Here is a 26,009-nt window from a genome sequence, read left to right as displayed (position 1 = left end):
TATATATATATATATTTTTAATGTCCGCACTTATTTGTTTTGCTGCTGTTGGTTCTTGCGAAGGACACTTTTATGTTCCTCGTCCCCAACGACACTGCCAGGAAAATAGGGGCTTCCTTTATTTTTGGCAACTCGCTGTACTTTAATGTATATTGCATAGCACTGCAATCCCTAAAAATAGCTGCGTTCGAGCAGCGTCTCCTCCGAGGGGCACCCGCTGGAGTGCAGCTCCTTTCCAAAGGCAAACGCTTGCAATTGCTCGGTTTGTTGCTGCTCTGATTCGGCAAACCTCGCTTTTGTCTCCTTCTGCTCCCGCCTTACAACCCAGGAGTTCGCAGCCAGCCACCAGGGAAGGCGGCCATAGACTTTCTGTGCTTTCCCTGTGGGGCCCAAGCCACAATTCTAATTCGCAACAGTTTAGCTGCACTCTACCCATGTGGGTAAATAACCCATACAGGTTGTCAAGCCAGGACAACTAGCTGGATCAGGGGCTTCAGAGTTGGGGAGATTTGTTTAATTGGTTCCACTGACCTGTGGCTATTTTTATTATTAATTTCTACTGCTACATAACCTCTACTTATATCTATAACCAAAGGGCTGGAATATTCTGGTAGCCTTGACCTTGTTTTTGTTGCTCCTTGGGTTTCCTATTTGCGGGGATGGAGGGATTTCTGCTAAATAGCTAAGAATGAGGAAAAAATGCCATGTCTTCCCTTCTGGCTGAACAATTTTTAAATGCCCCATTGCTTTGCCAGGATGTTAACACATCCCTACAAAGATCAAGAAATGCATGGATTTGAAAGCAAGGAGAATGAGGGTCTGCCAGGATGACTTTTTAAACACCATAAAGAGAGAAGGGGGGACAACAAAGTAGGCTTTATTAAGGATATTGAATATCAGAATTAGGTCGATGGCCTTTGTCCTGTAAAATATCCAACTGCAAATCTTCGACAGTAAAACTCCAGCCTGGGAGAAAAATCCAAAAGGCCAAAGTTTTACAATTTGTTAGTTCCATTCAGGGAGAGGGCTCATAAAGCCATTGGGGTTGTGTGTGGGTTGCCAGGTGGTCCAATGATTCAAATGCTGTAGACTTTCACCCCTGGAGGCTTGTATTCAAAGTAGGCTTTGGTTCCAAGTGAAATGAATCTAGTGGTCTCAGGTCAGTCTTTAGTAACCATTTGCCCATCTCCTGTAAAATTTAACATGGGCGGTGCAGAATTGGCAGCTCTGCTCCGGACAGACCCAGAACTGGATTAGCAACGGGTGTGACAGACCCAGAGGGAGGTGAAGGGTTTGCTAAACCCGACTGGACCTCAGCCTTTCACTTTCATGACTACTAGATTCACCTAAAATGTTGAAAGGGGTGGGGGAGGCAAACCCTAGTCTATTGTTCCCCTTCTGCATTGATATGCTAATCCCCCTTGTGATGCCGTAACAAAGAACACCTTGCACTTTTAAAAGACTTTTGTGTCCTCTCCAGAGAAGTTTATTACCAACTAATTAGCAACAACTTTCTTGCAAATGAGTTGGGTTACATTTTCATAAGCTTTGACCAAACATACTGGCCTGCTTTGTGGCAGGTGATCTGCTTGCTAAGGAAACCAGAGCCCTAAATCAGGAAATGAACCTTAATAATTAATGCGGGCTATATGTGGTGCCGCTAGCTCTGTAGCTCCTTCCAAGGCACTTGATTCAACATGCTTCCAGGCTTGCAAGGACCAGGATATGCACTCTACACAACAAAATCTTTGAAAAGGATGACTAGCCCTTTTTTTTTTTTAATGCAGGCCCTTATAGTATATTACCATACCCTTTTAGGTGGTCCTGATTTACTCCCGGGGTAATCAGAACAAAAGGAAGGCACATTAAAATTAAGAATTCATACAAAATGATACAGGGTTCAGACAGTCTAGGTTACAGCTATCCATTTAAACCCATCGAGGTGTGAGGGTATATTTGAACTGACAGATAAGGAGAGAGATTTAGAATCTCTAAGCACATTTTTTCAACTGCATAATATTTATTCTACAGACCTTCCACAGAACAAATTGGTCTCAACGTAACAGACTTGTTTAGATAAATGTTACACTTCTGTATAGATTTTTCGTGCCATTTTAAGCACAAAATGATGCTATTTCCTTGTTTTAAAGATAAACGTGGAAAGCACCCCACGATTTTATTTTCGTATCGATGTAGTAAGTGCTAGTTGTTTCCATGGCGGGGTTAAGCGATTAGAGCAACACATTCACGTCCCTCTGTTTAAAGGTAAGTGGATTCTAAAACTTGTTACTATTGTGTGCAAATAATATTCTGTTTCTTATCTCATCGCTGGTGTGGGGAAACTGAGATCCCTTTCTTCCTGCTGCAACTCAGATCACTCTCGGATTTATTCTGTGGATTGCACATGCCAGCTCCATACATGGAATTCTTGCTATGGACCGTAGGCTGAAGACAAGAGGCTCTATGTAAGCTTGCAGGCCCTGGAGCCATTCGCATGCAATGGGTGTTTGGGATGCGGAAGGCAAGCAGGGGGACAGCACTGGCTGCTTTTGCAAACTCACCTTATTCTGTGCCAATGAATTCATCAAAGGGAAAAAAACACTCCTTAGCTCTCAGTCTATTTCTGCCCCCTTCTTCAAAGGATTCCAGGTATTTAAAATACTAAAAGGTAATATAAAATCTGATTGAAACTGAAAAATACGTGAGGGGTGGAGGGCTTGAGGGGGGATGGATTAGATCCCTTCATTTCCTTTTGGTAATCCTAAACGCAGCTATCTCTGGCTCTTTAATCTCCTCTAGAGTCGGATTACAACCCATTTGAGCAAGTACAGTTGGAATTAGGAGATGACAGGGGTGTAAAGAAAGTACAAAGGAAAACTTTTTATATAACCAAGATGGTGTGAGCGCCCCCGAAGGGTCATCTCTCACCCTAGTGGTCAGTGGGCATGAAGAACAGGTTTGCGGTACGACAGGCAGACTGGCACAGGCTCTGCTGATTAACGTTTTCGATTGACAACATTCGCTCTGCATTGCATTACGTTAGCCGGTTGGTTTCCAAGTGCGATAGTACCCAAGATGTAAATGACTTTCTGTGGATTTTAGCTTCTCAAAGCCGAGGACTACAGCTGAATCTCTTTAGCATCTGCTTTTATTTATCAGTTCTCCGCCTCAGCAGCAGTTAGACGGTTACATACATGTAGCTGTCGAAGAAGTAATCGGCGTCATAACCTGGCCAAAACGAATATTTATCGAATGACACAGTGTGTGTCTCTGAAAAAATGAAATCCACATCAAATTACACTGGGTTGTGCGGGGCTGTTTAAACCATCCCTGATATTTGATTGCAATTGAATGTGCCACCAGGTAGATTTCAGATTAAAGCTTTATTTTGGACGGCTTGTAATCCTTTCTGAGCGATTCTGTTGATATAAGACTTCATTGGCAAGGGATTGTGGATTGTACAGCGCCGACCTTTCCAAAGGATGCAGGTCTCCGTAGCTGAGAAATGCTGCTCGTCAATTTATGGGGGGGTCTTTGCAGGCTCGCCGAGTATGAGTGCACGTTCAGGAGTTTATTAAAAAGGTTACAATTAGTGGTTCAATCGCCAAAGTTGGGGACGTGGTATTTTTATTTCGGGCGAAATACATGATTTAATTATACTCCAAAAACAAATTAAGGACAGGCCTTCTGCACAAATTGGAGGCAGCTAAATGCTCTTTTGTGCCCGCAGCCCTGGGGTTGTTAAAGTGGCTGCTGATGCATGAGAAGGAAAGTGACTGATTTAACTCATTGGGATTCAGGGAGCGACCTGCCCTCTTTTGGGAGAAAAAAAAAGTGGTGGTGGGGGGGAGGAGGAGAAGGAGAAGGAGGAGGAGGGGGAGACACACACGGAGCCTTGCTTTACTGGGCTGAGAGCTGCTGAATCCCAAGCAGAAACTATTAGAAGAGACACCGCACCGTGTCTCGTGCCTGCATTTAAACAATGAAAGAAATCCATTCCTGCCCGCCGGCAGATCTGTATTTTCATCCATTCTGAACCATGGAGACTAGGAGCAAACCAGAACTAAAGGCAAAGCGAACCCTACCTGGGATGAGGATTACTCACTTTAGCGCTGGCTGTAAGTACAAACCTCCTGCTGCAATTTTAGGGCGCTGCTGCGAGGGGTGGTTTTGTTTTGTTTTTCCTTTTCTTTAGGAGTCTGCTGCCTTGTACCGTCCTGAACCCAAGGTGGAAAGGGAAGGAAAGGAAAGCCCTGCGCTTCCTTGGGCGGTTGGGGACGGACCACCCTGCACATGTTGGCCAGGGCTACTGCCGCAGTAGCTTCACACCGTGGAATGTCAGGTCCCATCGCAGTTTCAGGGGGGATTTGCTAGTTCTATTTCCAACTGGGTTGGAAGGTCTTTTCTGGCCCGCGTGCAATTTTTTTTTTAAAGGCAACGTGGTCGTGCTCTGAGTCTAGCCTCTTCAGCCCAACGTGGGGGTCTGAGTCCACCCAGCTTGAAGGAATTCCGGGATCAAAATCCCTTTCCCGTTTTGCAAACGCCCTTGTGTTGGCCGGACTTGTTCTGGCAGGATTTGATTTCACTATCCTGAGATCAATACACCCCTTCTCCCCCCGCCCCCCCCCATAGCCTTTTCTGTGTGAGAGCGCCTGGGAAACCGGATCGGTTAGGGGAAAGCTTTTGAATCCTGGGGGTGGGGGGGAGGTAAGAGAATTCAGCCGGTCCATGCTTTCTTTGTGTGGTGCTGAAGCCGCGGAGCTGCTTTGTGCTTTGGCAGGAGAAAATGGCGAGTCCTATTGTGTTTAGGCCATTTTCTTCCGGTACAAGGGTCCCCCCCCCCCCCATCCTAAATACTTCAAGGCTCCTTTGAAAGAAGCCACCGACCCCATGAAGTGTGAATGGCTGCTGCCCTGCTTTTTGCCCCGCCGCCGGTACCGCGCGTTTGAGATAGCCCCTCTTTGCTTCTGAGAGGGCGAGGGGGCAATTGGTAGCCCAGGGCTCCGAAGCCACTTGCACTGAAATGGGACTTGCAGGCGCTTTTGCAGATGAGTTTCTTCGCATGAAAGAAATTAGAAAGCGCGGGCGGTGTTTTATACTTATTCCCTTTCGGGGGGACGGGGGGGTGTTTTGTGTGGTTTAATTGTCTTTATACTTTAAGCAAGAACACGAAATAGCCCAGACAGGAAAAATTCAACTGGGAAAAGGCTGATCCAGCCATGAAATGGTCCTGAATGTCTCTTGCAACTTATTAAAGCTTTAAAAGTCTGTAGTGGTAATCAACTATTTTTTAAACAGGAAAGGGATTTTTATATACCGATTGCATTGCGAGTCTCTGAGTAGTATTTTAGATTCTGAGTAGTATTTTAGATTCTAGATTCTGAGTAGTATTTTAGATTCGTGCATATTTTATGTCCGCTATAAAATATAAAGACATGGTGGTTTTCCAATAGCTTAAATGAAGGTTATGTATGTTCGCTCCCTGAATCATAGTTGAAAATCACTTCTTAATTTCCACGTTAATCCGTTTAAAGAAATGGTGAAAGAGCCCTAGGTTTTAAGAGTATCGGGCTTAGTAGTCACCATTTCATTATGATTTCGAAGTATCGGACATCTGTCAGCTATTAAAAGCAATAAACTATAAATAAATGCAAATTCCCACCTGTGTTCAGTGCTCTGCACTGGAAAACAAAGAGCCTGCTTTTTAAAAGTGCCCTGGAGAAACTTGCAGTTTACTTCGCCGTTTGACAACAACTTCAAATGCATTATTGAGTTTGTGCAAATACACAGCGATTTACATTCTTTAAGATGTAGCATTCATCTCCCATCATGCAGATCAAAACCATGGACAGCGAACGGATATTAAACTAAAATGGGAAAGGAATATCAGGCTAGAAAATATAGAGTAAAGCGACCACAGGATAATATTCAAAATACACACATGTGAAAATAATAAGAAAACTAGCTGCTCTGTCTTTCTCAATACATGTGGTTTCAATTTCTTGTAATAGTAGAAGTTTCAAAAACAAAAGATGAGGGAAGTGGCATTTCTAATTTTGCTGCATAGCAGTCCGCCTTCTATTCTATTGAATTAGTATTTATAAGACTTTCATCCGTTGTTACCTGTTACGGAAGTCAGAAAGATCAACCCACTCTGCATTTGTGTGCTTTTTCTTACACGCAGAGACAAAAATAAATCTACAATTCAATTCTAACATCAGCTGAGTGACATTGGTGTAAATTAAATTGATTTGATCAGTGACCAAGTTCCACAATTGGGAAAATTAAATGCCACTTTGACAGACAAGGATAATATGGAACAGATCTATAAAACAGCTCCTTAAAAATAATCTAGATATTGAAGGGCTGCTTTCCTCACCCCACTACATTATATCATACCATTTATTTTGCCTGACTGCGATACGGACATTATTGAAACAATTGTTTGATGCAGAGACTAGGATGATGAGTCATCGACTTTATTCCATAGCAAATCTACAGCCATGGCTCTAAGGCAAATTTCCTTTTCGTTTTGATCATGCCAGTTGAGCTGCCTTTTCAAATCCTTTTAAATCCTCCCAAACCAGTCAATGCAGAAACATGCACAGAAAGCTCTCGCCCGAACTCGGGAGTTTAAATATATCTGAGCTTAGAAATGGCGAGTTATGGATGGAAAGGCCTTACCTCGACCTACAAGATTTATAAATACACTTTCCCTCATTTAAGTCATTTAAATATAAGATTCGATTTTGTTTTAAACAAGCATCAATTTGGGTGAGGCCTTGAGTGCAGCTGGATTATTTGGGTTTTTGGCTTTGTTTTTAATATCTAAACAGATTTACTTGATACACAAAAAGATAAGCATCTATAAACACCCTACCTCCAGTTTCTCTGAATAGAATCCCTCTGATTGACATGGATAGATCTAACCATAAACAAAAGTTTATCCTAATAATATGAAGAGAGAGTATTTTATATAACCCGTTTAGGTTTGCTCAAACCCTGTGTTTCAAAGGATATAGATAGGGTAAGGCCAAACTGGTTTCATTTGTGGGTCTGAATTTCAGATCACTGTTATTTAGGACAGCGTCTGTTTCGGTCTGATGAATCAGTCCGCTGGAGGACACGGGTAAGGGGTGCCTGTTCGGAATACAGAGAGTTTTAGGAGACTGACTCTGGATCATAACTAGATTGCAGTCTGCGGTGAAACGGTGGTTAATGCATGGGCTGTAGTGAGCTAGCGGATCCTGTTGTCAAACCACAGCGAATGACGCTATAAACACCAAAGCGGTGCCGCAGTGAAGGGGATCTCATTGAATTCAGCTGTTTCCTGGGGAAGGGTTGAATGGGGTGAGGCTGGGATTAGGAGCCACTTCGCTGCTGTCAGTGTGCAGATTAAGGCGATACGGAGGCTGGGGGAGCTGCACTGGGATCGACCTTTCACCTCCCCCTCCCAAGTGGGAGAGGTTGCTGCAGAGAGAGCTGGTTTGCGGGGCTCGGGTGAGGTTCTCTCGCCCGTGACGGCCCCGGGCTGAGCAGCTCAGGGCTGAGATCCTGCCGGGTTCGCTCTGGTTTCAAGGACACGGGGAGATGATCAGGACTTTGGGAGCCAACATCTGCCTGGCTGGTGACGTCAGCAGCCCCGTGTAATCCGCTTGTACTGAAGGCAGATGCCTTATTTGTTTGGCTGGAGAGCCATTAATCCCTAATTCGGGATCAGCAAGCGAGGGGGAAAGACCAGACCGCGCCACCCCCCACCCCAAAAAGCACCTAGCACCGAAGAGGACCCTCACCTCGCGTTCTCTGCGGGCTCCGGCGCTGCTAGGGGAAAAGCTTGAGCTCTCCGCAGGTTTGAACCTTTCTTTTTGTTTAGCTGGTTCTTCCCTTTTTAGTGTGTGTGTGTGTGGGGGGGGGGGCGGTTTATGGGGAGTGCTCTGATTTTCCGGACGGATTTCGCGCTGGGCTCGTGTATTCTGAATGCACCTAAACTGGGGGGATGGGGAGGGGGACCTTTTGTTGCCTTTTTTGTTTTGGTTTGGGTTTGTTTGTTTTTTTTTGGATGCCCGTTTGTGGCTGAGGTTTGCGAGCTCTGGAAAGATCCTATCTGGCTCGAACGGTGTCGTCGACTGGCAAATCCGCTTTGCTTACATAGAAACTCAAACGCGGGGTTGCTCCCCCATCTTTCTCCCGGCCCCGGAAACTCCTGTCCTTCATTAGCTCTTCTCCCTGGCTGAAGGGGCAGCTCAGGAAACTCGATTTCCCCGTTTATTTCTCCCTATTCAGTGTATCTCCCTCCCTCCCGACACACTGCCTCCCCTCTCCTCCTTTGTCATTTGCATACATTAGCCAGTGCTTTGCGTGCGGGCTGTAGCGCTATTCCCCCACCCCCAGTCCTTTCTAATTCTCGCGCTTTGTCTGTTTTCTAGGAGCTCACTCTCCGGATCTATGGTGGTCAGGGTAGGAGCCGCGTCCCCACGTCCTGTACGCACAGAAGCTGGTGTACAACTGAAGTCCTTGGGAAACCAAACTCCTGGAGCCACCCATTTCCGTTTGCCAGAATGGAGCCGCGCTCGTCTAAAGAAATAGCCCAATGTGCCTTCTCTCTCCCTCTCTCTCTCCCACTGAAGCTAAACTTCAGAGGCCACCGGTAGAGGTCAACTGGCCCAGTTTTAGGGCGCTGATCGCATTCAGACTGGGTAATACGCTTTGCACAGCAACCCTCCTTGACTCAGGGATGCCGTCCGAATCAGTCTGGATTTGATGCCCGTTTAAACGGTTAAAAGGGCAGTAAAAGAGTAGGTTGTTTTCCTTCCACTGCACAGTAACTCTAGGCAGGCCAGATGGGCTGTCCGTAGCCTCCCGGGAACGGGCAGGTGCGATCGGGTTAATTTTCTCTGCTTTACAAAGAAAGATGACACGTCCTGTCCTTTCATTTTTCAGCGCTCCCCCTCCGAAACCTTTCCTAGCGGAGAGGAGCTGGAGATGCTGGGCCTGTCTCCGACGCACAGAGTGCCAAAGCTAGCGTGTGTGGTGGGGGGAGGGGGCAAACCCTACATTTGCTAGCCTTAAAAAAAAGAATCAATCTGAGAAATCAAAATTAGGGCAAAACCAGATTCTCTATTTCAAGCGACCAGAAAAGGCTGGCCAATTTAGAGCAGCAACTTGGCACGCACACTTCACAGACCCCTGGCCCTTGGAAATAACAGATGGGCTAGGAAGACAACTCGGACATGACTAACCTTCAGCCCAGGCCTGGAGGAGGAGCGGGTTGGGGGGGGGGGGGGGAGTCTACCTTCCTTGCAAAGATCAGTTGCTATTTTGTTTCCGGAGTGAGAGATCCGAGGCTCTGACTCTCCGTGTTCACAGCGGACCTTGATTTAATGTCATACAATTAAGGCACGCGGTGAATGCCAAGAGCGGAGCCTGAAGCCAGCACTGAAGATCATAGACCATAGAACAAACACAACAGTAAAATAAAAACAGGCGAGACGCAAGAAATAAAAATCCACAGTCCTTCACCTAAGAAAATCTAGACTAGACAGGAATGCACAGCTGGAATGGCTAAATCCTCTGGTGAGGAAAGGAACGCTGCCACTGGGTCAGCTCTTTCAAGTGGCAGTTGTCCCGAGAAGGCTCTGTGGAGGGGCTGGTTTATTATAGGCAATACAGCAGCCGTGCTTTAGCAGGAGAAGTAGGTTACTCTTTTGCTTCTCTGCGCTAACCAGTGTAAAGTCAATTAAAGAGACACCTTATATATTGGCATCCTCTTCCCAGGATTGCTTATTATGCATCTTCCTACCAACCGTCCAGGAGCATTAGGCTCGGAATGCCCGCTTGTTATTTCGTCCCCTTGTGAGGCTTCTTGACATGCTATTCTACCTGATTTGACTTGCACTCCAAGTAACGTGATGCTGAAGAAATTAAAGCAGCCAAACAATTCTAAACGCACGAGGGCCCGGGGGGAGAAGGTTTCACAGCTAGGGAAGCTTGAAAGAACAGAGAATCTGACTTCTGTTGAGAGGCTTTGGGTGGAAGTCTTAAAACGTCCTACGCCTGAGAGTAGGGTAGACAGACATGGGAGTGCTGGAGCTAGGGGGAGAAGCCAGGGCTCGGAATGTAACTCTTGCTCAATGTCTTTGTTTCGCCGGGCCTACGCCTGCAGAGGAACAAAGCGGGGGAAGAGATCCTCTGCTCAGGTCCCATCGGCAGCGGCCGGAGCCCGTCCGCTGTCCATGGTCCTGAAGGCAGCTCTTGCGCTTTACTCTCCAGCTCGGAACAGCAAGACGCCGGTTCTCTCTGACGCTAACTCATTCGCATCAGGAAAACACATTCGCTTTGCGATCCAGACTAGACCTGGATACTCTGACCAGAAAAAACAGACGACTGGATCAGGGCTACTTTATTTTCCACCTCCCCCACCTTGAATAGTTTGCAGATTGCGGACATAAGTATATTTCATTCACTCAGGATCCGGGCTGTAACTGAAAGGCCCCAGTGAAAAAGAGACCCGCTGTGACTATTACATACCTACGGTTTAACAGCAGAATTTTGTAAAGCGGGATTATTGTGTTACCTATTCTGACATATTACTCTAAAACCCTCTAACCGCTTCCCCCAAAATAACAGGTATCAGGCACCATATTGATCGGCAAGCAGATAATAGTACTCAGAATGCGTCTGTCTACAAAATGCAACGTTACAGCGCCAGAATCTATTGATTCTTGGCGTTTCACAGAGTATGCCAGCCGCTGAGAAAGTGCATGCCTTTAAAATATGCCACTGGGGGAGAAAGGAACATTAAAATAAGCAATATAGGGTCTGCAAAATAACTGCAGATAATGAAGGCTCAGGTATTTATAGGACACACTGCTGCTTAATCTAGATTAATATATAGGGGCAGGAAAGTGCATTACTTCCTACACACTGCCTGTCTGAACATTAGCATGGCAGGGTACCGAGGGCGCAAGCACAGCTGCAATAGAGAAGGGTGATAACTTTCTACAGCACATTTAGTCATTTGCTAGGGAGATCAGGACACTCCCTTAACATTGATCTCTTTTGCAGACGAGGTGAAAACTACCTTTTCCCGCTATCTTGGTCACTGGGGTCTCGGTCCTGCCGTAGTTGAAGTCAACGACTAAACTCCCATTGACTTCAGTAAGAACAGAAACCGGCTGCTGGCGGGGGTAGGGTCTGTTTAACTTTGGCATATTACTCTCCCTACGGTTTAGCCTAATTCTAATATATTCAAATAATTCATTTAGCAAACATTCAATAGGCCAACACAGCCACCTCTGGGCATTTAGGTGTAAATATAACAAACACAGGCACCAGGAAACGTGCTATACTTTTGGAGCAGAACAAGCATGTTAGAAGTGAACCCCTGATTCCGCAAGTCCTCACTCATGCCAAAGAAACCATTGGTTGCAGTGGGAGTTTTGCCCGAGTGAAGACTGCAGCTCGGGCCTATTACATTCACCAGAACAGAGAAGGATTACCTCTCTCCCTTTGCCCTCCCGGAACTTTTCACAACTGAACTCTCCTTGGGCTTTCTGACGCAGAGGAGTCAAAACGGACAGTTGCAGACCCTTTCCTGGGAGCTGGTCGAACAAATGGAAGCTTTAATTTCGTACCTAGTGTTTCCTTTTTAAAAGCCCGAACTGTTAATGCTTTGAGTCTGCATGACTTATGTTTACAATTCGTTGTGAACAGCTTCCCAGAATTTAATTAAGAAAAAATGTAATTATTGGAACAATAAAATAACCATCCAGACCTACACATCATGGTATATGTATATATGAGAACATATACTATTTTGTTTAATCCATTAAAAGTCAAAGCAAATTCTAACTCAGGAATAGATTATAAATTTACAGGTTAGCTGAGCAATATAAAAGCGTAGCTCTGAAACATTAAATTAATTGGTTTAAGGATTTCAAATACTAGATTACCCCGCTGGTGAAACCCGCCTCTGTCTTTCGCATATGCATCAAGTCAGTCATATATACTATTCAATGTATACTGTATAATACCAAATAGGGCATATAAATGAAATGCCCAATTACTGAGGCAGTTAAAAATACTTCCCCATTTTTATTAGACAAAAGGAATCCTGGTATTTTCTAAATGGAAATAATATAGTGATTGGAACTGGACAGTATGCTATGATCTGGAGGAACCATGAGCTCATAAAGAAAGGTTTTATTAAAGGCTGAATAATTCCAGGTCTGATGAGATTTTTGATTCTCTAGGAATACTGAGAAATTCTCTCATTTGAAAATAATCTCGGAGTTTACTATTTACCACCTTCCTTTCTCTTTCAAAAATGGAGTCAAAAGTTCTGCTCTCAGCAGTTTTTACACAGTGCAGCATAATGTCCTATCCTAACTCAACGAAGGCTGCCCAGTGGGAGGCGAGCAGAGAGATTTGTCTTGGGGCCCCCTCTGCATCAGAAGCATTTAGATTTGTGTTTGTTTGGTTAAAGTTAAAGCTTCTTGGAGAACTGTTTTGCCCAGTGAACCGCTCCTATTTTGTTTGAGATGAAGCAAGGCTGCACCATTGGGAAAACGTATGCAGACGTTTGTTTTCTTATTTCACTCTAGCCAGCCAGAGCAGAAAACTTAAAGTAGGTTAGTTAACTAGGTCATGGTACCCTCTACTGGCCAAAACAGGAAGAACATCGATTTGCAAAAGTGTTCGATGACATCTAGGAAAAGAACCCGAAACTAAACATGACATAGTAACGTAATACTTAAGATTATTCTAAGTACTTTGCAATTTAAAGGACTGCGAGATAAACCGGCCGCTTGGAACCCGAGGATTTCCCTCTATTGTCTTGAGGTCACAAAGCGGGATGCCGACTTCAGGGAGAAAAGGAGTTCGACATTCGAGAACGTTTGGTCTGCAGCCCAGTACCAAGCCCTCCAGAGTCACTCAGGAGCAAGGGACTGAGATTAAAGCCTGGGAGCTGAACAAAAGGCAAGATACTGCCCAGTTAGACAGATCAGGAGAGAGTTCCAGTGTTGACATTTTAAATGTGGCGTGGGACACCTGAAATAACACAGGTAAGTGGAGGGAAGATCAAGGAAAACTCTACCACAGAACTTGCCCTCTTGAATTTATTTAATCCTATCCTGAAATCCTCAGGAACAGGTTCCTCAGATTTCAAAGGGTGGAAGAAAAGGGCAATAAAGCATAACTCTCAACCTACCAAAGACTAGTGTGTGACAATGGCTTTTACGGTCAGACAAGAACCCAAGATAAAAGAGGGGTCCAACAAGAACTAGTAAAAGAATGACATGAGATTCATGTCCCAATCCCTGCTATGCATACACAAACTTCATTGCTTCAATTGCATTATTCAGCTCTTCTGATGTCAATTTACTGCAGTAAATAGTGATAGAATACCAGGTTGTAAATTTGGATCTAAAAGAAATTAAGTATCTCAAACTATGGAGAGGTAGAGCTAGAAGATAGTACAGTTGTGCTACAGTAATGTATTTTTAAAAATTAAATATCTGACACTGTTCCTTTTTAAAAAGTGGACTAGAAGCAGCACAGTTGGAAAATGAGGGGGAAGGAGAAGCTTGTTTTATAGTTACACTTCTTCAACTGTTCTATACAAATTGGTATATATGTACAGCTGTATTACTTGAATATCCTGACTTACTAAATTATAATAGGACCATAGATACACTTGAATAATTTTCAAATAAAAGAATACAATGTAGTAATTCTATCAGTACTGATGTAATGAAGTTAATTTATTGTTCACACTGATTTGAAGGACTAGTTTATAATAAATCCTCCAGAAATAAAATTTGATTTATTAAATTGTGTCAGTATGCAATGCTTAAATGATACTCACTTTCATGCAAACTAAGGTTTTATATGAAAATACTGAATATCTAATTTAACCTTAATGTTAAATCAGTCCCTAGCAATTATACTTTTACAATTTTTCTGCACTAGAAAATATCATATTAACTAACTATATTATTCATAAATTGGTAAACAGATAAATTTGGAAACAGAAAAGAAAAAATTGTATGGAAGGTTTGTGCTAGGCCATTTCTCCCTCAGCAATTACAACTGAAACACTTCTCTGAAAATTACTTTGCAGTTATTTTAACAGAGAAAATAATTAGAATATGTAGGTCTTTTTCTGTCTTTGACAATGATACATTTTACTATTGTTAATGTACATCACAGTACAGAACACTTCAGTAAAAGAACTTTTGCATGGTTCTCCAAATGTATAATCCTCCTCAGCATAATATCCAGAGTTCACCAAACCTATAATAAAACACATTAATATTAAGAGATGTTTTGAACCCTTCTAAGTTCTATAATTACACTATTAAAAGCATTCAGAGTGCAAGAGGTTCAATCAAGTCATTTTCAAAGAATGTACAGGTCACTAGAAAATAGTTCTCACCTGCAATATGTGTTTTTCCTCTCAAAACTTAGTAAAGAATTTTACACTGTAAGTCATTTTTTTTGGGTTATATACTCCCCCTGCATTCAGTCCATACAACTGCCTTTAACTTCAGTGTGAGCTGAGAGTGTAAACTGAGGGGAGCATATAAAGTGGACACAGTTAAAAGTGTATCCTTAACATTTTTAGCACGTTTACTTAAGTGAGACTTAAGATACTCAGATATACTGGGTGAAATCCTGGCCCTATTGCAATAGATAACAAAACTCTCATTGACTTCACAGGGTCAGGAGTTCATCCTCAGTCCTTTCTCAGGCAGATGCCTCTTGAATTCTATGAGAACTTGTATGAATTAGGTGAAAAGTAAGTACAAGTATTAGGATTTGGCTCTCAGTATTTAAAAAGAGAATTTAAAAAATGTAACCATTTAAAAAAAAGTCAAAGTTTTCACACCCTTTGTTGTGTACAATGTCCCACATATCATCAGAGCAAATAGTTTGTGTTTAAAAGACAAAACAAATAGCTTTACATAGGTCTCCCAGCCCCCTCTATTGACTGCATTTTGAACTAAGGTTAAATATTAGATACTCTACTCTACTTAAACTAAGAAATGTAAAGGCTGCAGATCAGAAATCTCCATATCCTGAAAAAGTTGCCCAGGAGCTTGATTTACTGGGTTACAATAAGGAAATGTTAGTCTTAGTGTTCTCAGCATAAAATTGAAACAGTTTTTAACTGGTCCCCAAACATGCCGCTGCATCTGTTTGTGCACACAGCCCCCCGCATTAAAGGCATGTAAAAGACCAGATTTAGAAATGCAATTTGGGTAATTGTACATCTAACTACCTGGATTTGAATATGCAAAACACACACCTGCACATGACATAGAGGCAAAAAAGTAATATTAAAAACAAAGTAATAGATATTATATCTCCCGTCTTAGATTCTAATTCAGGAAAGCATTTAAGTACGTGCTGCAAATTAAGCACATGCTTAAATCCAACTGATTTCAATTTAAGCACGTGATTAAGTGTTGTCCAGAGCATGGATGCTTTCCTCACTCATGACTGACATATCCCCATAACACTTATGCATGTGCCTACTCCCATTGAGTTGAATGGGGCAGTTCACAGGCATAAAGTTACTCACATGTAAAAGAGTTGCTCGGATTGAGACCAACATTCTCATGAAGTATAGCCAATTCCAAGTAACCCCACACAATAATGAATACAAATAAAAGACAACATTAATGCAATGTTAAGATTGTGACCAAAATCATGCAAAACAGAGCTGGACAAGAAATTGTTTTCCCATCCTGTGAAAACTGGCAAGATAGCAAAAGATTTTTCCAGCCCAGATAAAGATGAAAAGTCAAAACCTCAATTTTTTTTAACTGAAAACCCAAACAAATTTTCATTTCAAGTCACTAACAATGTTTTCTTTTGATCCCCTGCCCGCCCCCCTTCATTTCCCCACCTTTTTTGGAATAAATTTACTGCAATTTCAAAACAAAAAGTCATCTTGACTTGAAAACAAAGAACTTTCCAGTTCAAAAATGTCAAAATGGGACATTAACCATTTCAAACCTTTCCCCCCTCCCCCCCCCCCAAATAATTTCTCTACTCAGGAGATTTTCTGAAACTCACCCTGTTTCAATTTCAACGAATCAGCATTTTTTGGTGACACATGAATAGAAAATACAAATGTAGTCTGCTCGTAAATTCTTTGAACTAACAAGAGAACAGTTCATAGCTTACATTTAGCTAACTACAATAGCTTCACATGCATATTCAGTACATTCATTTTTAAACGTAAGTCTGTAGACCTAGTTTTTGTAGGTCCACAAAAATTCCAGGTGCATCAATGGTGATCCCTTTCTCTCTCTTGCATTCTCTCCCTCTCACACACGCACATTCATATATACACAAACACATGTACCACAATATATATGAATCCTAAACAACACTGCCTGATTATTTGAAAATTGCATGTCACTCAGGTTTGTTACACCATCACCAATTTTTTTTTCAACCAAGGTATTAATCATCAATGAAAATTATGTCTAACCTGAGTTTCTTGTCAAAAATATCTCAAGTTATTTTTCTTCAAACTTCGGGTGGAGGCCAGTCATGGACAACTGCACCTGAAGATGAGAACATTTTGGAATATTATAACTGTAAACACAGGAGACTAGAAACTTTTAAACATTGTTTACCCCTTTGTTATACAGGCAATGCCACAGGCCCAGCAGAATACATGCTCCTGTAATGTACATTATAGCATATAGCTCATATTATGGATGTGAAAGAGCAGAGATCAAAGGTAGTACTTCCCAAGGTGCAAGGAAAATGCTAGCATGTTGGGATTTTGGGAGAGCAGAATTTGATTTCTTTCCTTCTAATAAAACAATCATGTGCCAGAGAAAGGATTAGTACTGAAATGAGATATATTAGAGAGAGCTAGGAATTATGGGCCAGTGAAAAGAAATGGGGGTGTGAGAGAATATACAAAGTGAATGGATTAGATGAAGAGAAATCAACCAACTATTTCAGACGTTTGGGTGGAGGAGAAGGGAAGGACCGCAAGAGAAGAATACTCAGCGTAGAGAGGAATACAGCTGCAAAAAAGTTGATTTTCTTGAATTTTTAAATACATTTGTTTCAGTCATCTTCTCATCACTTATGTTTGCCTTGTGCTAACATTTGTGCAATTGAGTTGTAATGTTTGTTGAAATCAAAAATTCAAAGTTCTGTGGGCAGAAATTCATAAAAAACACCAAAAAATGTCTTGAAAAGTAAGTGTTCATGCTGGAAATGCTTGAGCGCTGATCCAGTCAGGGTGATGAAACAATTCTATCTGGTAAGTAACCAATGCAGCTCAAGTGAATGTATGTATTCATCATTCAAAGAACTGATCCTGATCAATCAAGAACATTAAAAAAATCCAATGAACACATTTGAGGAAATTATGATCTACTCACACATTTGCCAAAATAAATTATTGTAAAATATTTATTCTGCTTTAAAGAGAATGAAGAAATAAGTTTGGTATTTGAGACATGTGGATGGGATGGTGAATGAAGAGATGAGGTCAAAAAGGTTGTGAGGAGGTAAAAAGTTTTGAGTGCTCAGATTGAGATTTCATCCTGAAGTATGAAATGAACAAGAATTCAGGGGAGGTTTCACAGGATGAGGAAAACAAATTCTTGCTTCCATTTCTGCATAACAGACCAGCTGCTACTCAAATGAAATATTGAAATCTGGAGAGTTGAAACTTATGGAGACCATGATGAAGGGAATTGCAGCAGTCAAGATCACAGAAGATGAAGACATAAACAACTTCAGAGGCATCACTGAGACAGTGTTAGATATTTCAGAGGTGAAAGCAAACAGGTTTGCAGACCAAAAAAGGAAGAGTGGGTGAAATGCTGGCTCCATTGAAGTCAATGGCAAAACTCTCTTTGACTTCACTGGGGCCAGGAGTCACTTTTTAATTTATGGACTACAAACCTGACAATGAAGAATGATAGTTTTGAGCAGAGGAGTGAGATGAGACATTAAGGGATTGGTTAAAGGTGTTTTTTCTACTGGTTAGAGGGACACAAAATTACAGATACACTGAAGAGAAAGAAAGTTATGATGAGCTGATGAATTGATGATGAGGGAAGGTTATAAAGCTATAACTTGCTACAATGTTTCTCTAACACTTCCTCCAAAAAACCTATATAACAAAAGTGGAAAGTTAGCTTTCCTGAGTTTGTCAATTTGCACTAAAAGATTAATTGTCCTAAATATTAAACTAACATGTATGTTACATACCACATACAATAAATTAGTATAATGCAAAATTGTACTGTATAAAATCCTCTCTTGCTTTCACACTTCAGAAATCAAATATTTGTTTCCCTTGGTATCTCTCGTAACCCAAAGTTTGGATCCTGTGGAGTATATCCATGCCTAATGTTTTATGAATTTCAGAAATTCTTTCCACTTGTAGCCACAGTATTTCTAGCTGAGGAGGACAGAATACGGCCTCCCGCAGATACCAATCAACACTGGTCAGTTAAAAAGCAAAGTGGCATGAAACATTCCTTCTACTTATAGGCTAAGTCTGTTGGCTGTAAAATTCAGCCCTGTTAACCTGAAGAACAAGACATCTGGATTGGAAATCAAACTTAGGTCTATTTCATGGTAAATACCATAGGAATAGATTACTGTCCCTGTGCTGTCTGAAAAACCAAGCATTTTGAGTACTGCTTAAGGTGAATAAAAGAGATTCCTTAATTATTTTTTCCTAGTCCAACAATGGGTATCATAGCTACCTGAGGAAGGCCCAATAAACGGATCAAAAATGTCTGATCTCTTCAGTTCAAGAAATTTCCCAAGCAGTAAATATTTAAAACAATGCAAAGAAACCTGGTGAGCAAAAGAAATATAAGATGACAACCAAAAGTAGTAAGAATAGATGACTTACCTTGCTTTGGTTAAAAACCTCTCACGCGCTAATGTGCTGAACACAAAGTATTTAAAAGGACCATGAGAAGACCATCATCCAGTATTTTATTTATGAAAATCCTTAGAAGATCAGAACACTAGAAAAGGAACAGGAGCCCCACTGAATTATCTCAGCATGAGGGCCTCAGGACTGATCCATTTCTTTTATGTCTGAATGTGGCAGTCCTGATTCCAGAGCAGTATCCTGCACCACGACAGCTATAGGGAGGGCAAGATAAAACTTGCACAATCCTCCCCAGCCACTGCAAGAAGGACCCATCTGCCAAACGTATTTTCTCAGGCCTCCACTACTAGTTAGTTGTTTCACATACAATCATGCAGATTTGATAGGTAGAGGGCTGACTTGTAGAGTCTACAATATTTGTTCCTTCTAGTGGCTGCTCCACATAAAAGAGAATCATAGCTGATGACCTGTGGCTGTGACCTGTGCTTGGGTTTGAATACCTACTGACCTCAGATGCTTGGGATCAACTTGCCCTAGCAGGAGTGTGTGTGTATTACACACCAAATGTGTTATGTCACCCACTAGAGGCTGGGGACTACTCCTGCAGCCTACTCTGCTGCCAGCTAAAGTTCCTTCTTTAACTGTGCTTTTGGTACTGAAGGTCAGGATTTGAAAAATTGCTAAGGTGGGTGATTACAAAAGCTGCATCATTGTCGACTTAGGTTTTGGTTAATTCCAAAGTACCCATGTGGAATACTTTGGCAGGGCAGACAAACTAGCAAACATAATAGGCCTTTTCAGTTTCCAATGCCTATGATTTTGTGTAAAAACTTTCCATTAGCCATGGGATGCTACCATATTATATATATATATATATATAGCGCGCAACAGTTTCATACAGTAGAAGCTGCTACATTGACATAGCCTGATTACGGTCAATTATCTAGAGCTGCATATTTTCTAAATTCTGCAAGAGCAAGGATGCTCTTCGGAGTGCTGTAGGGATCAGGGCTGCTAAAGAGCTTCTAAGAAGTACTGTAGGAACCAGGAGGGTTGTAACTGGTGTGACAGGGTCAGGCCAGATGGCTACAGGAGAATAATAGAAGGCAGATATATTTGCCCCAGGTTAAGTAGGTCCCTTTTCCCTGGGTAAGGTAACAGGGAAGGTTCCAGAACAATCAGGAACCTTCTGGAGACAATTAAGACAGACAGGCTGATTAGAACACCTGCAGCCAATCAAGAAGCTGCTAGAATCAATTAAGACAGGCTAATCAGGGCACCTCGGTTTTAAAAAGGAGCTCACTTCAGTTTATGGTGCGCGTGTAAGGAGCTGGGAGCAAGAGGCGCTAGGAGCTGAGAAGTGAGAACACGGACTGTTGGAGGACTGAGGAGTACAAGCATTATCAGACACCAGGAGGAAGGTCCTATGGTGAGGATAAAGAAGGTGTTGGGAGGAGGCCATGGGGAAGTAGCCCAGGGAGTTGTAGCTGTCGCACAGCTGTTCCAGGAGGCACTCTAGACAGCTGCATTCCACAGGGCCCTGGGCTGGAACCCAGAGTAGAGGGCGGGCCCGGGTTCCTCCCAAAGCTCCCAACTCCTGATCAGACACAGGAGGAGTTGACCTGGACTGTGGGTTCATGAAAACAGCCAAACTGAGGGCTGTTGTGAAGCTCCAAGGTGAGCAAATCTGCCAATAAGCGCAAGACCCACCAAGGTAGAGGAGGAACTTTGTCGCACTGGGAAATACTCAAAGGGAAGGACACTCAACTTTGCAGCAGTCTATTTAAAATTGTATTTTTATTTAGTGCTTATGACCATGCAATCTACTATAGTTCTCAGATTGTTGGAGGAAAAAATTTGTTAGCCTTCTGCTTTTCACTTTTATGGCATTATTAGTGTAGCTTAAAATAGTTCAGAATGGGAAGAAAACTAAAAAGCTGGGTCAACCACAGTGCTGGCAAAATGTACTACATAAGCAACTTTTCATGCCAGTGCATACTTTTAAATTTTATCTGTCCTTTGTATTATGTTTTGACTTAATATACTTATTTCTGTTTCATATAATATCTGACATAACAGTGTAATATGGTTACTAAAACCAGAGGTTCCCGAAACAAAACATTTTGGATTTTTCAAAAAAACATGCTGCCAAAACATAGTCCCGTCCCGTCGTGTCCCCCACAGTTTTCACAAAACTTTCAGTCCTGATCTGACCGCTCCATTATTTGATCTATGGAAGTCTGGTGTATTGATTCCCACAGTTCCTTTTGTTTTCCTTTAATTGTAAGCCCATTACTATGCTAAAACCCCTGTTCTGGAAAACATCCCTGCCCAGGAAAGCATTTAAACATGTGCTTACAAGTACTTTCTTGAATTAGGGCCTAAGACTTTAAGGCAATATTTATCAATAATAATTATTATATTTGATGGAGTGCTCAGCATGAACTTCTGCTTTCCTATTGTTTTGTGTGTTGGTCTTACTGATAAGAAAATACTAGGGGCAGAACTTCCAAATATGACTAGAAATTTTGGGTACGCAGTTTGAGATGCCTTTAAGGGGCAAGATTTTCAGAAAAACAGACCCATTTTTAAAGTATCTCACATTGAACACCCAAAATGACTAGTTACTTTTGAAAATCTTGGCCTCCTCTCATAAGCAGAATATCATCTCCAGGGCAACACACACTTCAATTTCTAATTTACCACTACAGCTGATCAAATACCACAGAAACCTGTTTCACAAACATTTGACTTCTGAATAGCTGCTGGATCCAGACATATTTGTAGCCCTTTGTATATGCTGTGATGAATGAGTTTTTGTTCACACAAATGTTTGGGGAATGTTGTTCTCCATTCCAGGAGTTACAGTCAAGCAAGTGTATTCTTGTGCAAAGGAATAGTATTCATTAAACACTATTCACCACTTCCCAGTCTCCTGTGTAAAAAGTTTTAAAGTCACATTAGGGTTAGAGTCAGAGAACAGTACAAACATTATGGGCCAAAATCCTCAGTCCAATTCATCCACGCTGAGCTGGCAGCAAATCTTGACCCTGGTGCCAGCTCAACTAGTCAAGGGAGGATCACTCTAGAGTAGGGGATCTTTCACTGGTATAGAGCCAGTGTAGCATCTCCTGTACAACTGCTCCCAGATGCCACTGAAGGGGTAAATGGAAGAGAGAAAGGACCACAGCCCGTGCTGCCATATGTCCTGCTCATCTCCAATGGCTGCATCAATCTCTTAGGGCTGTTGGCAGCTGACAATTTACAGCAGCCTTCAGATTGCTGTAAGTTACACAGAGCTATCGGCCCAGCACACAGCCTGTCTAGGATTGGAGGAAGAGTACAAAGAATAGCTTTGCTCCCTGCCCTCAACCTGAATTGCTTTATACACTCTCCTCAGCCCAGCTGAGGCACTGTGGCCCTCATGACCAGTCACGCACCACAAAAAGTCAAAATGAACCCATCAGCTACAAACGGTTAGTAGTTTGCACGTATTTGCCATGTACATTCACAGAAATAAGGAGGAGTTCACAAATGATTCATGATCAGAAAAAGAAGGGCTAAAGTCATTGGGTACTTTATTCACAAACCACATATTTGACCAGCTCTGCTTACTGCACAAAAAGGTAATTACTGTACTTTTGTGGTTTATAAAAGCAATAATGATCTGCAGGTTAGGGATTTCCTGGCAGCAAATGACTAGCTGGGTTAAAGGCTCTTACTTGGCTTCAAGGGCAAGTATAATAAAGACTTGATTGGGAGTTCTATGGGCATGTGACAGTGGGCCAGTGTTGTACAGCAGTTATACATAAAATACTAAGTATTGTCATTGTTACCCAGTCCCCTGTGATCTCCTGCTAGCCTCAGACAGAGCTCTCCAAAGAGAAAAGTGAAATGCATTCACAAGAAAATGAATGGGAATTGGGACCTCTGCAATATCAGAAGTGAACTACGGAAACATGCCTTTACTAGCTCTGGTTACTGTATTGTTGCAGTTACCTTTGCCATTGCTTCTATTATTATTTCCAGGGTCACTAGGGTAATGTTTAGCAAATTCACATGTCCTGAGGAACTGCATTTAGTTAGCAATGGTGCTTGCAAAAGTAGATCAGTCAATGTCACCGACGCCACAAGCACTTTCTCTATTAAACATACTAGTAAAAGAGACAGAGTTACGCTTGTTAAAGAAAATATGAAAAATAATTTCCCTTGAATGAAGGCAGCCATTGCTATAGTACCAGTACAACCTCACTAACCAGCAATGGAGAAAGGCAGAAGTACATACACTGATTCACAGTGGACACTGTGCATTTAAGGTTCAATTTGTAAATGTGTTGCCTTAATTAATAAGTGAATTACTGCTATTGGTACATTCATTAATAAAACAGTTTATAGGGAACTATATTAAACATGTATTAAAGCCTGTTCTATAAAGCATCAATCCTATGTTCCTAACAGAGGATTCTGCAACACCATCATTTAAAGCGAATTATAACACGTAGCTATTGTTACATAGACCACCAAATTCTGTTCTTTTTTACATCCATTGAACCCCACTGAGTTCAATGGAATTGAATGGGTGTAATTGGTGACAGAATTCAGCCCTGTATGCAGGGCCAGATTAAGGCAATCCAGGGCCCAACGCTCACCACACAACACAGGGCCACCCATGGCCCACCCCCATGCTGTGGACCTGAGCCCCAATCAGAGTGGTGGTGGCAGGGAGCTCCCTTCCTGTCCCAGAGAGATGGAGAAACCAGCATTTCCCCACCTTTTGCTCCACTGTAATGAACTGGGAAACCCTTAAAAGGGCGCTTAAAAGGGAGCAAAGTGTCTTGGTGTTAACATTACCATTTTGATGCATGGGCAATTCACACCTCTTTGAGTTTTTGTTCCATGCTGGCCATAGGCTCAGGCAGACACCACAGTGTTGGTTTTATATATACATATATATATGTGTATGCATCTGATAAAGTGAGCTATAGCTCATGAAAGCTTATGCTCAAATAAATTGGTTAGTCTCTAAGGTGCCACTAGTACTCCTTTTCTTTTTGTGTTGATTACACTCATGTCATGCTTCTGAGCTTTTCTTCACAAGCGTGAGGGCTAGAAACTTTCATTAAAAGAAAGTGGAGAGTGTTATATTATGTGACTTCAGAAAGAAAGGCCTTCGGCATGGGCCAGCAGTACCTCTCCTTTAACTGGGTCTTTTCTATATACTTGTGTATAATGGGATTTAATGTTGACATATTGAACAATACAGTTCATTATATGACTCTCTATAACATACTATTAGTGCCATGAAACTGAATCACTATACAACATATTTTCTCCTCAAAACAGAAGAATGACTCTTGTGAAAGACTCTATGGGCCTGATTCCTCACCCTTACACATTATTATTGTGATAGCACCGAGGGCCAAAGCCGCATTCTTCTAGGTACTGTACAAATATATACAAGGAAATGGTCCCTGCCCAAAAGAGCTTAGATATAAGATGAGGCACAACTGGTGGATGCAATGGGCATAAGAAAGCAAAGGAACAACTACTGGTTAACACGATAAGCAGTGGTTCCAGCCCACGAGCTGTCTAACCCCTGTCCAGTTTTCTATAGGCATCACAGTAGAGAACATACTCTTGCATAAATGAATAATTACTGAAGTCAATGGAATTACAATGGTGTAAAGTGCGTGAGAATGAAGAATAAGGTTCTCTCACAATACGCACTGGTTCTCTCCTCTACCCTCGCAAAATTAAAAGCCCAAACAGCTTTTAGCTGTTAATTACAGACCCAAACATGCACTGGATGAAGCTCCTAACACATGCGAGATGCTTTACTTGAGATTAAATGGACGTATGATCATCTTTAAAAATAGAAGTCTGAGGGGTTTGTTTGCTATTTTAACCTCCCACTCTTGTTACCGGGACTGAAAGAGATTGCAAATAAACAAAACAAACAAACAAACAACATTGCCTCTTTTTTTACTCTTTATTTTTGTTGTACATTAGTCAGTTTCACCAATTCCCCAGTTGTGTTTTTTGGGGGGTAGGAGGTGGGGGTGGAGAGTTCACATAGTAATAGAGAAAAAAAAAAAAGAGAGAGAGAGAGAGAAAACTATTTGCAGAGTTGATCATAAAAATCCCCCAAATTGGCAGGACTGTCGGAGCAGGCACAGCTCTTTTAATTCATATTTTGAAAATGATTAAACATTTTAAATAACTGATGTCCCCTTAAACAACCAACTACCTCCATACATAGTAAGGCAGCATTTCATTCTCTTGTGAATGTTCTTTTATATCCTCTCTTTCATCTAGTGGCATTGGAGGAAATGCCAGAGACAATATTTGATCCATTTTTGTTATGATCAATTTTAAATTAAAAGGTCTGAACACCTGGTCCACATTGTGTGGTATAATTGGCCAGTAAGATTACAAGCTCACACAGGGTATGTCTACACTGCAGCTATAGATATACTCCAGCCTGGGTAGACAGACACCCATCTAGCAGGGCTTGAGCTAGTGCATTAGAATAGCATTTGTGGCACCTTAGAGACTAACCAATTTATTTGAGCATAAGCTTTCGTGAGCTACAGCTCACTTCATCAGATGCATTAGCTTATGCTTAAGCTTATGCTCAAATAAATTGGTTAGTCTCTAAGATGCCACAAGTACTCCTTTTCTTTTTGCGAATACAGACTAACACGGCTGTTACTCTGAAACCTAGAATAGCATTGTGGCCTTTGCAGCTTGGGCCTATTTTTAGCACACTTGCTCAAGCCTTGTGAGTCTGTCTGCCTGGGCTGGGCGGCTGACATCCAGCTGCACTGTTGACATACCAGCAGCAATCTTTTTGACTCAGTCAGTAGCTAAGTTTTGAATGGTTTTTTACAGACCATTGCTATTTCTCAACATTTTATAACTAGAAACCTGCTATAGCGAATATGCTCATATCCACAACTGATATGGATTAACTGTTGCCGTTATGCTAATTAGTCTATCAGTTCTTTACTTATTTCCTAGTTTTCAGGGATCATTTCCAGATGATCTGCATTCAGTTGATTGTACTTCCATGAGTAGCTCACCTGTGCTGAAAAACATTGTGATATTGATGGTG

At 41.9% G+C, this 26,009-nt stretch overlaps 2 long non-coding RNA genes across 3 annotated transcripts in view; one reads left to right on the top strand and one right to left on the bottom strand.

Moving 5' to 3' along the window:
* The first annotated feature begins 3,935 nt into the window (after window positions 1–3,935).
* On the top strand, window positions 3,936–11,778 carry LOC119565496. Of its 2 annotated transcripts, none has more exons than XR_005224167.2 (3): window positions 3,936–4,118; window positions 8,427–8,696; window positions 11,065–11,778. It is a non-coding gene; the product is annotated as an uncharacterized LOC119565496 (long non-coding RNA). The 2 variants fall into 2 exon arrangements; XR_006288503.1 differs by lacking the exon at window positions 3,936–4,118 and adding an exon at window positions 7,481–7,849.
* Window positions 11,779–13,823: 2,045 nt separating this feature from the next.
* LOC122464459 overlaps window positions 13,824–26,009 on the bottom strand; it is a 29,720-nt gene continuing 17,534 nt past the window's right edge. Inside the window, exons 2-3 of the long non-coding RNA XR_006288504.1 lie at window positions 16,505–16,580; window positions 13,824–14,295 (exon numbers count right to left, since the gene is read on the bottom strand). This is a non-coding gene — a long non-coding RNA (uncharacterized LOC122464459). The remainder of the gene's footprint in view (window positions 14,296–16,504; window positions 16,581–26,009) is intronic.

Source organism: Chelonia mydas, chromosome 2 (assembly GCF_015237465.2).
Source record: "Chelonia mydas isolate rCheMyd1 chromosome 2, rCheMyd1.pri.v2, whole genome shotgun sequence".
Lineage (NCBI taxonomy): Eukaryota > Metazoa > Chordata > Testudines > Cheloniidae > Chelonia > Chelonia mydas.
Note: the sequence above shows the minus strand (reverse complement) of the source record. Positions and strands in the feature narration are given on the sequence as shown.